Source organism: Triturus cristatus, chromosome 11, assembly GCF_964204655.1.
Source record: "Triturus cristatus chromosome 11, aTriCri1.1, whole genome shotgun sequence".
Taxonomy (NCBI): domain Eukaryota; kingdom Metazoa; phylum Chordata; class Amphibia; order Caudata; family Salamandridae; genus Triturus; species Triturus cristatus.
In genome coordinates this window covers 1,140,805,390-1,140,820,872 of record NC_140594.1, presented here as the reverse complement: position 1 = coordinate 1,140,820,872, position 15,483 = coordinate 1,140,805,390, and the positions used below count along the sequence as shown (strand labels likewise).

The 15,483-nt window shown below is 45.1% G+C and overlaps 7 non-coding genes across 7 annotated transcripts; all 7 read left to right on the top strand.

Annotated features, from left to right (window-relative positions):
* Positions 1 to 1,104: 1,104 nt before the first annotated feature.
* On the top strand, positions 1,105 to 1,176 carry TRNAG-CCC (transfer RNA glycine (anticodon CCC)). The gene has a single exon. It is a non-coding gene; the product is annotated as a tRNA-Gly (tRNA).
* Positions 1,177 to 2,703: 1,527 nt separating this feature from the next.
* TRNAG-CCC (transfer RNA glycine (anticodon CCC)) lies at positions 2,704 to 2,775 on the top strand. The gene has a single exon. It is a non-coding gene; the product is annotated as a tRNA-Gly (tRNA).
* A 1,516-nt stretch (positions 2,776 to 4,291) lies between these two features.
* Positions 4,292 to 4,363, top strand: TRNAG-CCC (transfer RNA glycine (anticodon CCC)). Its single transcript has one exon. It is a non-coding gene; the product is annotated as a tRNA-Gly (tRNA).
* A 1,527-nt stretch (positions 4,364 to 5,890) lies between these two features.
* On the top strand, positions 5,891 to 5,962 carry TRNAG-CCC (transfer RNA glycine (anticodon CCC)). Its single transcript has one exon. It is a non-coding gene; the product is annotated as a tRNA-Gly (tRNA).
* A 5,401-nt stretch (positions 5,963 to 11,363) lies between these two features.
* TRNAG-CCC (transfer RNA glycine (anticodon CCC)) lies at positions 11,364 to 11,435 on the top strand. Its single transcript has one exon. It is a non-coding gene; the product is annotated as a tRNA-Gly (tRNA).
* Positions 11,436 to 12,962: 1,527 nt separating this feature from the next.
* On the top strand, positions 12,963 to 13,034 carry TRNAG-CCC (transfer RNA glycine (anticodon CCC)). Its single transcript has one exon. It is a non-coding gene; the product is annotated as a tRNA-Gly (tRNA).
* Positions 13,035 to 15,237: 2,203 nt separating this feature from the next.
* Positions 15,238 to 15,309, top strand: TRNAG-CCC (transfer RNA glycine (anticodon CCC)). Its single transcript has one exon. It is a non-coding gene; the product is annotated as a tRNA-Gly (tRNA).
* The last annotated feature ends 174 nt before the right edge of the window (positions 15,310 to 15,483 follow it).

Below are 15,483 nucleotides of genomic sequence, written 5' to 3'. Positions count from 1 at the left end.
TAACTGCAGCTCACAAAATGTTATATCAGAGAGCAAGTTGAGAGGACTCCAAGAGGAAGATGTCCATGGAAAGAGCCTCTCACGACAGCAGGAAGGTTGGATATTTCAAGATGGCAACATTTCCTGTCCAATGTCCTCACGTCCCGAACGCTCCCAAACGCTCAAAAGCCTCACACCGGGCAAGCCCTCACCGGGTAGATCTCTGGCTCCCAGTTAAAATCAAATCCTGAGCATGCTAGCGCTAGGATCAAAGAGAGAGGAGAGGGTTAGAGAGCTGCTATCTTGGTAAAGGCCTGAAACTGCTAGTTCCCAAGAGGGTCTGCACTTTCAGTTGTGACTGACTGTGAGACGAGAAGATGAAGATTTTCTGCCCCCAGCATACATTGCAGCATGCTTAGGCAAATGAGGAGCGAGACCCACCAATCCCTCGCCACTTCGCTGAAAGCTCCTCCTCTGCATAAAGAGAACACTTTTACAAGGGAGCAGAGTGGCGCAGCGGAAGCGTGCTGGGCCCATAACCCAGAGGTCGATGGATCGAAACCATCCTCTGCTATAATATTTCTTGTTTTTTCTTCTGAGAACCAATCTGTCATTTCCACGCTACCAGCAAGGAAAAGCGCAGGCTTGTGCTAGCTATGTGAGAAAAGACTTCTCAACTATCTGTCTCTGCTGAAATACAAGAGAGTGATCGCCAAAGGATCAACCCCATACTTTGAAAGTAAAGATACCCAATTATAAGCATAAATGACTGGTGGGACCGTCACACGTTTTTCTGGGCATGCTTTGAATGTCATTCTTGCCTTTTCGTTCTGCTCTTATCATTCTCCTGGGCATTTCATGGAAGGCACTCTCTTTCTCTTCGCTGCTTTGCTTCCAATGCTGCCTAAATATGTTCATTTCCACTATTTGTACTACTGCTTTCCATTTCTTCTCTTCTGCACAGATTTGGCCTTGGTTTCAATCCCCAGTTCCTTACCCTCTACAAGAAACTTTCTACTGCTTTTCATGTTGGTATCTAAACCAAATGCACCATTGAAACTGGTGCAAGATAGTCATTGAACTCGGGATTGTAATCTTTAGAACCGAGAGCAACCACATCATAGGGCGTTGGTGGTATAGTGGTGAGCATAGCTGCTTCCCAAGCAGTTGACCCGGGTTCGATTCCCGGCCAATGCAGTGCAAATTTTTATATGTTCTCCAAGCAGGATTTGTTTCAATGCAACATGTCACAAAACGGAAATATCATGAACAGATTAATCAGACGTTAAATTAAAAAAAAAATGAAATACTTAGGCAGGCATCTCGATCGCCCCATCTGCTACATTCATTGTCCTATTAGATGCTATTTTCCAAAAAGCAGAGTCACCACTCACATGTGCTGGTAATAAATATGTTGCGGGCGGTAGACAATGAAAGGGCTGAACCCCGACTAGACATTCTAACTGTAGCATCTCTATATTAAAAAGCATTTCTAGGCAATATCTAGCATGTGAATAAAAGTAGGCAAGATCCACCGATGAATCTGGCAAAAGTCCCCAACGATTTTGTGCACACTTGTTCTCTCACCTGAATGCAGCGCCATCTTGTAGCCATCGGATGTAACTGCAGCTCACAAAATGTTATATCAGAGAGCAAGTTGAGAGGACTCCAAGAGGCAGATGTCCATGGAAAGAGCCTCTCACGACAGCAGGAAGGTTGGATATTTCAAGATGGCAACATTTCCTGTCCAACGTCCTCACGTCCCGAACGCTCCCAAACGCTCAAAAGCCTCACACCGGGCAAGCCCTCACCGGGTAGATCTCTGGCTCCCAGTTAAAATCAAATCCTGAGCATGCTAGCGCTACGATCAAAGAGAGAGGAGAGGGTTAGAGAGCTGCTATCTTGGTAAAGGCCTGAAACTGCTAGTTCCCAAGAGGGTCTGCACTTTCAGTTATGACTGACTGTGAGACGAGAAGATGAAGATTTTCTGCACCCAGCATACATTGCAGCATGCTTAGGCAAATGAGGAGCGAGACCCACCAATCCCTCGCCACTTCGCTGAAAGCTCCTCCTCTGCATAAAGAGAACACTTTTACAAGGGAGCAGAGTGGCGCAGCGGAAGCGTGCTGGGCCCATAACCCAGAGGTCGATGGATCGAAACCATCCTCTGCTATAATATTTCTTGTTTTTTCTTCTGAGGACCAATCTGTCATTTCCACGCTACCAGCAAGGAAAAGCGCAGGCTTGTGCTAGCTATGTGAGAAAAGACTTCTCAACTATCTGTCTCTGCTGAAATACAAGAGAGTGATCGCCAAAGGATCAACCCCATACTTTGAAAGTAAAGATACCCAATTATAAGCATAAATGACTGGTTGCACCGTCACACGTTTTTCTGGGCATGCTTTGAATGTCATTCTTGCCTTTTCGTTCTGCTCTTATCATTCTCCTGGGCATTTAATGGAAGGCACTCTCTTTCTCTTCGCTGCTTTGCTTCCAATGCTGCCTAAATATGTTCATTTCCACTATTTGTACTACTGCTTTCCATTTCTTCTCTTCTGCACAGATTTGGCCTTGGTTTCAATCCCCAGTTCCTTACCCTCTACAAGAAACTTTCTACTGCTTTTCATGTTGGTATCTAAACCAAATGCACCATTGAAACTGGTGCAAGATAGTCATTGAACTCGGGGTTGTAATCTTTAGAACCGAGAGCACCCACATCATAGGGCGTTGGTGGTATAGTGGTGAGCATAGCTGCTTCCCAAGCAGTTGACCCGGGTTCAATTCCCGGCCAATGCAGTGCAAATTTTTATATGTTCTCCAAGCAGGATTTGTTTTAATGCAACATGTCACAAAACGGAAATATCATGAACAGATTAATCAGACGTTAAATTAAAAAAAAAATGAAATACTTAGGCAGGCATCTCGATCGCCCCATCTGCGACATTCATTGTCCTATTAGATGCTATTTTCCAAAGAGCAGAGTCACCACTCACATGTGCTGGTAATAAATATGTTGCGGGCGGTAGACAATGAAAGGGCTGAACCCTGACCAGACATTCTAACTCTAGCATCTCTATATTAAAAAGCATTTCTAGGCAATATCTAGCATGTGAATAAAAGTAGGCAAGATCCACCGATGAATCTGGCAAAAGTCCCCAACGATTTTGTGCACACTTGTTCTCTCACCTGAATGCAGCGCCACCTTGTAGCCATCGGATGTAACTGCAGCTCACAAAATGTTATATCAGAGAGCAAGTTGAGAGGACTCCAAGAGGCAGATGTCCATGGAAAGAGCCTCTCACGACAGCAGGAAGGTTGGATATTTCAAGATGGCAACATTTCCTGTCCAATGTCCTCACGTCCCGAACGCTCCCAAACGCTCAAAAGCCTCGCCCTCACCGGGTAGATCTCTGGCTCCCAGTTAAAATCAAATCCTGAGCATGCTAGCGCTAGGATCAAAGAGAGAGGAGAGGGTTAGAGAGCTGCTATCTTGGTAAAGGCCTGAAACTGCTAGTTCCCAAGAGGGTCTGCACTTTCAGTTATGACTAACTGTGAGACGAGAAGATGAAGATTTTCTGCACCCAGCATACATTGCAGCATGCTTAGGCAAATGAGGAGCGAGACCCACCAATCCCTCGCCACTTCGCTGAAAGCTCCTCCTCTGCATAAAGAGAACACTTTTACAAGGGAGCAGAGTGGCGCAGCGGAAGCGTGCTGGGCCCATAACCCAGAGGTCGATGGATCGAAACCATCCTCTGCTATAATATTTCTTGTTTTTTCTTCTGAGGACCAATCTGTCATTTCCACGCTACCAGCAAGGAAAAGCGCAGGCTTGTGCTAGCTATGTGAGAAAAGACTTCTCAACTATCTGTCTCTGCTGAAATACAAGAGAGTGATCGCCAAAGGATCAACCCCATACTTTGAAAGTAAAGATACCCAATTATAAGCATAAATGACTGGTGGGACCGTCACACATTTTTCTGGGCATGCTTTGAATGTCATTCTTGCCTTTTCGTTCTGCTCTTATCATTCTCCTGGGCATTTCATGGAAGGCACTCTCTTTCTCTTCGCTGCTTTGCTTCCAATGCTGCCTAAATATGTTCATTTCCACTATTTGTACTACTGCTTTCCATTTCTTCTCTTCTGCACAGATTTGGCCTTGGTTTCAATCCCCAGTTCCTTACCCTCTACAAGAAACTTTCTACTGCTTTTCATGTTGGTATCTAAACCAAATGCACCATTGAAACTGGTGCAAGATAGTCATTGAACTCGGGGTTGTAATCTTTAGAACCGAGAGCACCCACATCATAGGGCGTTGGTGGTATAGTGGTGAGCATAGCTGCTTCCCAAGCAGTTGACCCGGGTTCGATTCCCGGCCAATGCAGTGCAAATTTTTATATGTTCTCCAAGCAGGATTTGTTTTAATGCAACATGTCACAAAACGGAAATATCATGAACAGATTAATCAGACGTTAAATTAAAAAAAAAATGAAATACTTAGGCAGGCATCTCGATCGCCCCATCTGCTACATTAATTGTCCTATTAGATGCTATTTTCCAAAAAGCAGAGTCACCACTCACATGTGCTGGTAATAAATATGTTGCGGGCGGTAGACAATGAAAGGGCTGAACCCCGACCAGACATTCTAACTCTAGCACCTCTATATTAAAAAGCATTTCTAGGCAATATCTAGCATGTGAATAAAAGTAGGCAAGATCCACCGATGAATCTGGCAAAAGTCCCCAACGATTTTGTGCACACTTGTTCTCTCACCTGAATGCAGCGCCACCTTGTAGCCATCGGATGTAACTGCAGCTCACAAAATGTTATATCAGAGAGCAAGTTGAGAGGACTCCAAGAGGCAGATGTCCATGGAAAGAGCCTCTCACGACAGCAGGAAGGTTGGATATTTCAAGATGGCAACATTTCCTGTCCAATGTCCTCACGTCCCGAACGCTCCCAAACGCTCAAAAGCCTCACACCGGGCAAGCCCTCACCGGGTAGATCTCTGGCTCCCAGTTAAAATCAAATCCTGAGCATGCTAGCGCTAGGATCAAAGACAGAGGAGAGGGTTAGAGAGCTGCTATCTTGGTAAAGGCCTGAAACTGCTAGTTCCCAAGAGGGTCTGCACTTTCAGTTATGACTGACTGTGAGACGAGAAGATGAAGATTTTCTGCACCCAGCATACATTGCAGCATGCTTAGGCAAATGAGGAGCGAGACCCACCAATCCCTCGCCACTTCGCTGAAAGCTCCTCCTCTGCATAAAGAGAACACTTTTACAAGGGAGCAGAGTGGCGCAGCGGAAGCGTGCTGGGCCCATAACCCAGAGGTCGATGGATCGAAACCATCCTCTGCTATAATATTTCTTGTTTTTTCTTCTGAGAACCAATCTGTCATTTCCACGCTACCAGCAAGGAAAAGCGCAGGCTTGTGCTAGCTATGTGAGAAAAGACTTCTCAACTATCTGTCTCTGCTGAAATACAAGAGAGTGATCGCCAAAGGATCAACCCCATACTTTGAAAGTAAAGATACCCAATTATAAGCATAAATGACTGGTGGGACCGTCACACGTTTTTCTGGGCATGCTTTGAATGTCATTCTTGCCTTTTCGTTCTGCTCTTATCATTCTCCTGGGCATTTCATGGAAGGCACTCTCTTTCTCTTCGCTGCTTTGCTTCCAATGCTGCCTAAATATGTTCATTTCCACTATTTGTACTACTGCTTTCCATTTCTTCTCTTCTGCACAGATTTGGCCTTGGTTTCAATCCCCAGTTCCTTACCCTCTACAAGAAACTTTCTACTGCTTTTCATGTTGGTATCTAAACCAAATGCACCATTGAAACTGGTGCAAGATAGTCATTGAACTCGGGGTTGTAATCTTTAGAACCGAGAGCAACCACATCATAGGGCGTTGGTGGTATAGTGGTGAGCATAGCTGCTTCCCAAGCAGTTGACCCGGGTTCGATTCCCGGCCAATGCAGTGCAAATTTTTATATGTTCTCCAAGCAGGATTTGTTTCAATGCAACATGTCACAAAACGGAAATATCATGAACAGATTAATCAGACGTTAAATTAAAAAAAAAATGAAATACTTAGGCAGGCATCTCGATCGCCCCATCTGCTACATTCATTGTCCTATTAGATGCTATTTTCCAAAAAGCAGAGTCACCACTCACATGTGCCGGTAATAAATATGTTACGGGCGGTAGACAATGAAAGGGCTGAACCCCGACTAGACAGTCTAACTGTAGCATCTCTATATTAAAAAGCATTTCTAGGCAATATCTAGCATGTGAATAAAAGTAGGCAAGATCCACCGATGAATCTGGCAAAAGTCCCCAACGATTTTGTGCACACTTGTTCTCTCACCTGAATGCAGCGCCACCTTGTAGCCATCGGATGTAACTGCAGCTCACAAAATGTTATATCAGAGAGCAAGTTGAGAGGACTCCAAGAGGCAGATGTCCATGGAAAGAGCCTCTCATGACAGCAGGAAGGTTGGATATTTCAAGATGGCAACATTTCCTCTCCAACGTCCTCACGTCCCGAACGCTCCCAAACGCTCAAAAGCCTCACACCGGGCAAGCCCTCACCGGGTAGATCTCTGGCTCCCAGTTAAAATCAAATCCTGAGCATGCTAGCGCTACGATCAAAGAGAGAGGAGAGGGTTAGAGAGCTGCTATCTTGGTAAAGGCCTGAAACTGCTAGTTCCCAAGAGGGTCTGCACTTTCAGTTATGACTGACTGTGAGACGAGAAGATGAAGATTTTCTGCACCCAGCATACATTGCAGCATGCTTAGGCAAATGAGGAGCGAGACCCACCAATCCCTCGCCACTTCGCTGAAAGCTCCTCCTCTGCATAAAGAGAACACTTTTACAAGGGAGCAGAGTGGCGCAGCGGAAGCGTGCTGGGCCCATAACCCAGAGGTCGATGGATCGAAACCATCCTCTGCTATAATATTTCTTGTTTTTTCTTCTGAGGACCAATCTGTCATTTCCACGCTACCAGCAAGGAAATGCGCAGGCTTGTGCTAGCTATGTGAGAAAAGACTTCTCAACTATCTGTCTCTGCTGAAATACAAGAGAGTGATCGCCAAAGGATCAACCCCATACTTTGAAAGTAAAGATACCCAATTATAAGCATAAATGACTGGTTGCACCGTCACACGTTTTTCTGGGCATGCTTTGAATGTCATTCTTATCTTTTCGTTCTGCTCTTATCATTCTCCTGGGCATTTAATGGAAGGCACTCTCTTTCTCTTCGCTGCTTTGCTTCCAATGCTGCCTAAATATGTTCATTTCCACTATTTGTACTACTGCTTTCCATTTCTTCTCTTCTGCACAGATTTGGCCTTGGTTTCAATCCCCAGTTCCTTACCCTCTACAAGAAACTTTCTACTGCTTTTCATGTTGGTATCTAAACCAAATGCACCATTGAAACTGGTGCAAGATAGTCATTGAACTCGGGGTTGTAATCTTTAGAACCGAGAGCACCCACATCATAGGGCGTTGGTGGTATAGTGGTGAGCATAGCTGCTTCCCAAGCACTTGACCCGGGTTCAATTCCCGGCCAATGCAGTGCAAATTTTTATATGTTCTCCAAGCAGGATTTGTTTTAATGCAACATGTCACAAAACGGAAATATCATGAACAGATTAATCAGACGTTAAATTAAAAAAAAAATGAAATACTTAGGCAGGCATCTCGATCGCCCCATCTGCGACATTCATTGTCCTATTAGATGCTATTTTCCAAAAAGCAGAGTCACCACTCACATGTGCTGGTAATAAATATGTTGCGGGCGGTAGACAATGAAAGGGCTGAACCCCGACCAGACATTCTAACTGTAGCATCTCTATATTAAAAAGCATTTCTAGGCAATATCTAGCATGTGAATAAAAGTAGGCAAGATCCACCGATGAATCTGGCAAAAGTCCCCAACGATTTTGTGCACACTTGTTCTCTCACCTGAATGCAGCGCCACCTTGTAGCCATCGGATGTAACTGCAGCTCACAAAATGTTATATCAGAGAGCAAGTTGAGAGGACTCCAAGAGGCAGATGTCCATGGAAAGAGCCTCTCACGACAGCAGGAAGGTTGGATATTTCAAGATGGCAACATTTCCTGTCCAATGTCCTCACGTCCCGAATGCTCCCAAACGCTCAAAAGCCTCACACCGGGCAAGCCCTCACAGGGTAGATCTCTGGCTCCCAGTTAAAATCAAATCCTGAGCATGCTAGCGCTAGGATCAAAGAGAGAGGAGAGGGTTAGAGAGCTGCTATCTTGGTAAAGGCCTGAAACTGCTAGTTCCCAAGAGGGTCTGCACTTTCAGTTATGACTAACTGTGAGACGAGAAGATGAAGATTTTCTGCACCCAGCATACATTGCAGCATGCTTAGGCAAATGAGGAGCGAGACCCACCAATCCCTCGCCACTTCGCTGAAAGCTCCTCCTCTGCATAAAGAGAACACTTTTACAAGGGAGCAGAGTGGCGCAGCGGAAGCGTGCTGGGCCCATAACCCAGAGGTCGATGGATCGAAACCATCCTCTGCTATAATATTTCTTGTTTTTTCTTCTGAGGACCAATCTGTCATTTCCACGCTACCAGCAAGGAAAAGCGCAGGCTTGTGCTAGCTATGTGAGAAAAGACTTCTCAACTATCTGTCTCTGCTGAAATACAAGAGAGTGATCGCCAAAGGATCAACCCCATACTTTGAAAGTAAAGATACCCAATTATAAGCATAAATGACTGGTGGGACCGTCACACATTTTTCTGGGCATGCTTTGAATGTCATTCTTGCCTTTTCGTTCTGCTCTTATCATTCTCCTGGGCATTTCATGGAAGGCACTCTCTTTCTCTTCGCTGCTTTGCTTCCAATGCTGCCTAAATATGTTCATTTCCACTATTTGTACTACTGCTTTCCATTTCTTCTCTTCTGCACAGATTTGGCCTTGGTTTCAATCCCCAGTTCCTTACCCTCTACAAGAAACTTTCTACTGCTTTTCATGTTGGTATCTAAACCAAATGCACCATTGAAACTGGTGCAAGATAGTCATTGAACTCGGGGTTGTAATCTTTAGAACCGAGAGCACCCACATCATAGGGCGTTGGTGGTATAGTGGTGAGCATAGCTGCTTCCCAAGCAGTTGACCCGGGTTCGATTCCCTGCCAATGCAGTGCAAATTTTTATATGTTCTCCAAGCAGGATTTGTTTTAATGCAACATGTCACAAAACGGAAATATCATGAACAGATTAATCAGACGTTAAATTTAAAAAAAAATGAAATACTTAGGCAGGCATCTCGATCGCCCCATCTGCTACATTAATTGTCCTATTAGATGCTATTTTCCAAAAAGCAGAGTCACCACTCACATGTGCTGGTAATAAATATGTTGCGGGCGGTAGACAATGAAAGGGCTGAACCCCGACCAGACATTCTAACTCTAGCACCTCTATATTAAAAAGCATTTCTAGGCAATATCTAGCATGTGAATAAAAGTAGGCAAGATCCACCGATGAATCTGGCAAAAGTCCCCAACGAGTTTGTGCACACTTGTTCTCTCACCTGAATGCAGCGCCACCTTGTAGCCATCGGATGTAACTGCAGCTCACAAAATGTTATATCAGAGAGCAAGTTGAGAGGACTCCAAGAGGCAGATGTCCATGGAAAGAGCCTCTCACGACAGCAGGAAGGTTGGATATTTCAAGATGGCAACATTTCCTGTCCAATGTCCTCACGTCCCGAACGCTCCCAAACGCTCAAAAGCCTCACACCGGGCAAGCCCTCACCGGGTAGATCTCTGGCTCCCAGTTAAAATCAAATCCTGAGCATGCTAGCGCTAGGATCAAAGAGAGAGGAGAGGGTTAGAGAGCTGCTATCTTGGTAAAGGCCTGAAACTGCTAGTTCCCAAGAGGGTCTGCACTTTCAGTTATGACTGACTGTGAGACGAGAAGATGAAGATTTTCTGCACCCAGCATACATTGCAGCATGCTTAGGCAAATGAGGAGCGAGACCCACCAATCCCTCGCCACTTCGCTGAAAGCTCCTCCTCTGCATAAAGAGAACACTTTTACAAGGGAGCAGAGTGGCGCAGCGGAAGCGAGCTGAACCCCGACTAGACATTCTAACTGTAGCATCTCTATATTAAAAAGCATTTCTAGGCAATATCTAGCATGTGAATAAAAGTAGGCAAGATCCACCGATGAATCTGGCAAAAGTCCCCAACGATTTTGTGCACACTTGTTCTCTCACCTGAATGCAGCGCCACCTTGTAGCCATCGGATGTAACTGCAGCTCACAAAATGTTATATCAGAGAGCAAGTTGAGAGGACTCCAAGAGGCAGATGTCCATGGAAAGAGCCTCTCATGACAGCAGGAAGGTTGGATATTTCAAGATGGCAACATTTCCTGTCCAACGTCGTCACGTCCCGAACGCTCCCAAACGCTCAAAAGCCTCGCCCTCACCGGGTAGATCTCTGGCTCCCAGTTAAAATCAAATCCTGAGCATGCTAGCGCTAGGATCAAAGAGAGAGGAGAGGGTTAGAGAGCTGCTATCTTGGTAAAGGCCTAAAACTGCTAGTTCCCAAGAGGGTCTGCACTTTCAGTTATGACTGACTGTGAGACGAGAAGATGAAGATTTTCTGCACCCAGCATACATTGCAGCATGCTTAGGCAAATGAGGAGCGAGACCCACCAATCCCTCGCCACTTCGCTGAAAGCTCCTCCTCTGCATAAAAAGAACACTTTTACAAGGGAGCAGAGTGGCGCAGCGGAAGCGTGCTGGGCCCATAACCCAGAGGTCGATGGATCGAAACCATCCTCTGCTATAATATTTCTTGTTTTTTCTTCTGAGAACCAATCTGTCATTTCCACGCTACAAGCAAGGAAAAGCGCAGGCTTGTGCTAGCTATGTGAGAAAAGACTTCTCAACTATCTGTCTCTGCTGAAACACAACAGAGTGATCGCCAAAGGATCAACCCCATACTTTGAAAGTAAAGATACCCAATTATAAGCATAAATGACTGGTGGGACCGTCACACGTTTTTCTGGGCATGCTTTGAATGTCATTCTTGCCTTTTCGTTCTGCTCTTATCATTCTCCTGGGCATTTCATGGAAGGCACTCTCTTTCTCTTCGCTGCTTTGCTTCCAATGCTGCCTAAATATGTTCATTTCCACTATTTGTACTACTGCTTTCCATTTCTTCTCTTCTGCACAGATTTGGCCTTGGTTTCAATCCCCAGTTCCTTACCCTCTACAAGAAACTTTCTACTGCTTTTCATGTTGGTATCTAAACCAAATGCACCATTGAAACTGGTGCAAGATAGTCATTGAACTCGGGGTTGTAATCTTTAGAACCGAGAGCAACCACATCATAGGGCGTTGGTGGTATAGTGGTGAGCATAGCTGCTTCCCAAGCAGTTGACCCGGGTTCGATTCCCGGCCAATGCAGTGCAAATTTTTATATGTTCTCCAAGCAGGATTTGTTTTAATGCAACATGTCACAAAACGGAAATATCATGAACAGATTAATCAGACGTTAAATTAAAAAAAAAATGAAATAATTAGGCAGGCATCTCGATCGCCCCATCTGCTACATTCATTGTCCTATTAGATGCTATTTTCCAAAAAGCAGAGTCACCACTCACATGTGCTGGTAATAAATATGTTGCGGGCGGTAGACAATGAAAGGGCTGAACCCCGACCAGACATTCTAACTCTAGCATCTCTATATTAAAAAGCATTTCTAGGCAATATCTAGCATGTGAATAAAAGTAGGCAAGATCCACCGATGAATCTGGCAAAAGTCCCCAACGATTTTGTGCACACTTGTTCTCTCACCTGAATGCAGCGCCATCTTGTAGCCATCGGATGTAACTGCAGCTCACAAAATGTTATATCAGAGAGCAAGTTGAGAGGACTCCAAGAGGCAGATGTCCATGGAAAGAGCCTCTCACGACAGCAGGAAGGTTGGATATTTCAAGATGGCAACATTTCCTGTCCAACGTCCTCACGTCCCGAACGCTCCCAAACGCTCAAAAGCCTCACACCGGGCAAGCCCTCACCGGGTAGATCTCTGGCTCCCAGTTAAAATCAAATCCTGAGCATGCTAGCGCTACGATCAAAGAGAGAGGAGAGGGTTAGAGAGCTGCTATCTTGGTAAAGGCCTGAAACTGCTAGTTCCCAAGAGGGTCTGCACTTTCAGTTATGACTGACTGTGAGACGAGAAGATGAAGATTTTCTGCACCCAGCATACATTGCAGCATGCTTAGGCAAATGAGGAGCGAGACCCACCAATCCCTCGCCACTTCGCTGAAAGCTCCTCCTCTGCATAAAGAGAACACTTTTACAAGGGAGCAGAGGGGCGCAGCGGAAGCGTGCTGGGCCCATAACCCAGAGGTCGATGGATCGAAACCATCCTCTGCTATAATATTTCTTGTTTTTTCTTCTGAGGACCAATCTGTCATTTCCACGCTACCAGCAAGGAAAAGCGCAGGCTTGTGCTAGCTATGTGAGAAAAGACTTCTCAACTATCTGTCTCTGCTGAAATACAAGAGAGTGATCGCCAAAGGATCAACCCCATACTTTGAAAGTAAAGATACCCAATTATAAGCATAAATGACTGGTTGCACCGTCACACGTTTTTCTGGGCATGCTTTGAATGTCATTCTTGCCTTTTCGTTCTGCTCTTATCATTCTCCTGGGCATTTAATGGAAGGCACTCTCTTTCTCTTCGCTGCTTTGCTTCCAATGCTGCCTAAATATGTTCATTTCCACTATTTGTACTACTGCTTTCCATTTCTTCTCTTCTGCACAGATTTGGCCTTGGTTTCAATCCCCAGTTCCTTACCCTCTACAAGAAACTTTCTACTGCTTTTCATGTTGGTATCTAAACCAAATGCACCATTGAAACTGGTGCAAGATAGTCATTGAACTCGGGGTTGTAATCTTTAGAACCGAGAGCACCCACATCATAGGGCGTTGGTGGTATAGTGGTGAGCATAGCTGCTTCCCAAGCAGTTGACCTGGGTTCAATTCCCGGCCAATGCAGTGCAAATTTTTATATGTTCTCCAAGCAGGATTTGTTTTAATGCAACATGTCACAAAACGGAAATATCATGAACAGATTAATCAGACGTTAAATTTAAAAAAAAATGAAATACTTAGGCAGGCATCTCGATCGCCCCATCTGCTACATTAATTGTCCTATTAGATGCTATTTTCCAAAAAGCAGAGTCACCACTCACATGTGCTGGTAATAAATATGTTGCGGGCGGTAGACAATGAAAGGGCTGAACCCCGACCAGACATTCTAACTCTAGCACCTCTATATTAAAAAGCATTTCTAGGCAATATCTAGCATGTGAATAAAAGTAGGCAAGATCCACCGATGAATCTGGCAAAAGTCCCCAACGAGTTTGTGCACACTTGTTCTCTCACCTGAATGCAGCGCCACCTTGTAGCCATCGGATGTAACTGCAGCTCACAAAATGTTATATCAGAGAGCAAGTTGAGAGGACTCCAAGAGGCAGATGTCCATGGAAAGAGCCTCTCACGACAGCAGGAAGGTTGGATATTTCAAGATGGCAACATTTCCTGTCCAATGTCCTCACGTCCCGAACGCTCCCAAACGCTCAAAAGCCTCACACCGGGCAAGCCCTCACCGGGTAGATCTCTGGCTCCCAGTTAAAATCAAATCCTGAGCATGCTAGCGCTAGGATCAAAGAGAGAGGAGAGGGTTAGAGAGCTGCTATCTTGGTAAAGGCCTGAAACTGCTAGTTCCCAAGAGGGTCTGCACTTTCAGTTATGACTGACTGTGAGACGAGAAGATGAAGATTTTCTGCACCCAGCATACATTGCAGCATGCTTAGGCAAATGAGGAGCGAGACCCACCAATCCCTCGCCACTTCGCTGAAAGCTCCTCCTCTGCATAAAGAGAACACTTTTACAAGGGAGCAGAGTGGCGCAGCGGAAGCGAGCTGAACCCCGACTAGACATTCTAACTGTAGCATCTCTATATTAAAAAGCATTTCTAGGCAATATCTAGCATGTGAATAAAAGTAGGCAAGATCCACCGATGAATCTGGCAAAAGTCCCCAACGATTTTGTGCACACTTGTTCTCTCACCTGAATGCAGCGCCACCTTGTAGCCATCGGATGTAACTGCAGCTCACAAAATGTTATATCAGAGAGCAAGTTGAAAGGACTCCAAGAGGCAGATGTCCATGGAAAGAGCCTCTCATGACAGCAGGAAGGTTGGATATTTCAAGATGGCAACATTTCCTGTCCAACGTCGTCACGTCCCGAACGCTCCCAAACGCTCAAAAGCCTCGCCCTCACCGGGTAGATCTCTGGCTCCCAGTTAAAATCAAATCCTGAGCATGCTAGCGCTAGGATCAAAGAGAGAGGAGAGGGTTAGAGAGCTGCTATCTTGGTAAAGGCCTAAAACTGCTAGTTCCCAAGAGGGTCTGCACTTTCAGTTATGACTGACTGTGAGACGAGAAGATGAAGATTTTCTGCACCCAGCATACATTGCAGCATGCTTAGGCAAATGAGGAGCGAGACCCACCAATCCCTCGCCACTTCGCTGAAAGCTCCTCCTCTGCATAAAAAGAACACTTTTACAAGGGAGCAGAGTGGCGCAGCGGAAGCGTGCTGGGCCCATAACCCAGAGGTCGATGGATCGAAACCATCCTCTGCTATAATATTTCTTGTTTTTTCTTCTGAGAACCAATCTGTCATTTCCACGCTACAAGCAAGGAAAAGCGCAGGCTTGTGCTAGCTATGTGAGAAAAGACTTCTCAACTATCTGTCTCTGCTGAAACACAACAGAGTGATCGCCAAAGGATCAACCCCATACTTTGAAAGTAAAGATACCCAATTATAAGCATAAATGACTGGTGGGACCGTCACACGTTTTTCTGGGCATGCTTTGAATGTCATTCTTGCCTTTTCGTTCTGCTCTTATCATTCTCCTGGGCATTTCATGGAAGGCACTCTCTTTCTCTTCGCTGCTTTGCTTCCAATGCTGCCTAAATATGTTCATTTCCACTATTTGTACTACTGCTTTCCATTTCTTCTCTTCTGCACAGATTTGGCCTTGGTTTCAATCCCCAGTTCCTTACCCTCTACAAGAAACTTTCTACTGCTTTTCATGTTGGTATCTAAACCAAATGCACCATTGAAACTGGTGCAAGATAGTCATTGAACTCGGGGTTGTAATCTTTAGAACCGAGAGCAACCACATCATAGGGCGTTGGTGGTATAGTGGTGAGCATAGCTGCTTCCCAAGCAGTTGACCCGGGTTCGATTCCCGGCCAATGCAGTGCAAATTTTTATATGTTCTCCAAGCAGGATTTGTTTTAATGCAACATGTCACAAAACGGAAATATCATGAACAGATTAATCAGACGTTAAATTAAAAAAAAAATGAAATACTTAGGCAGGCATCTCGATCGCCCCATCTGCGACATTCATTGTCCTATTAGATGCTATTTTC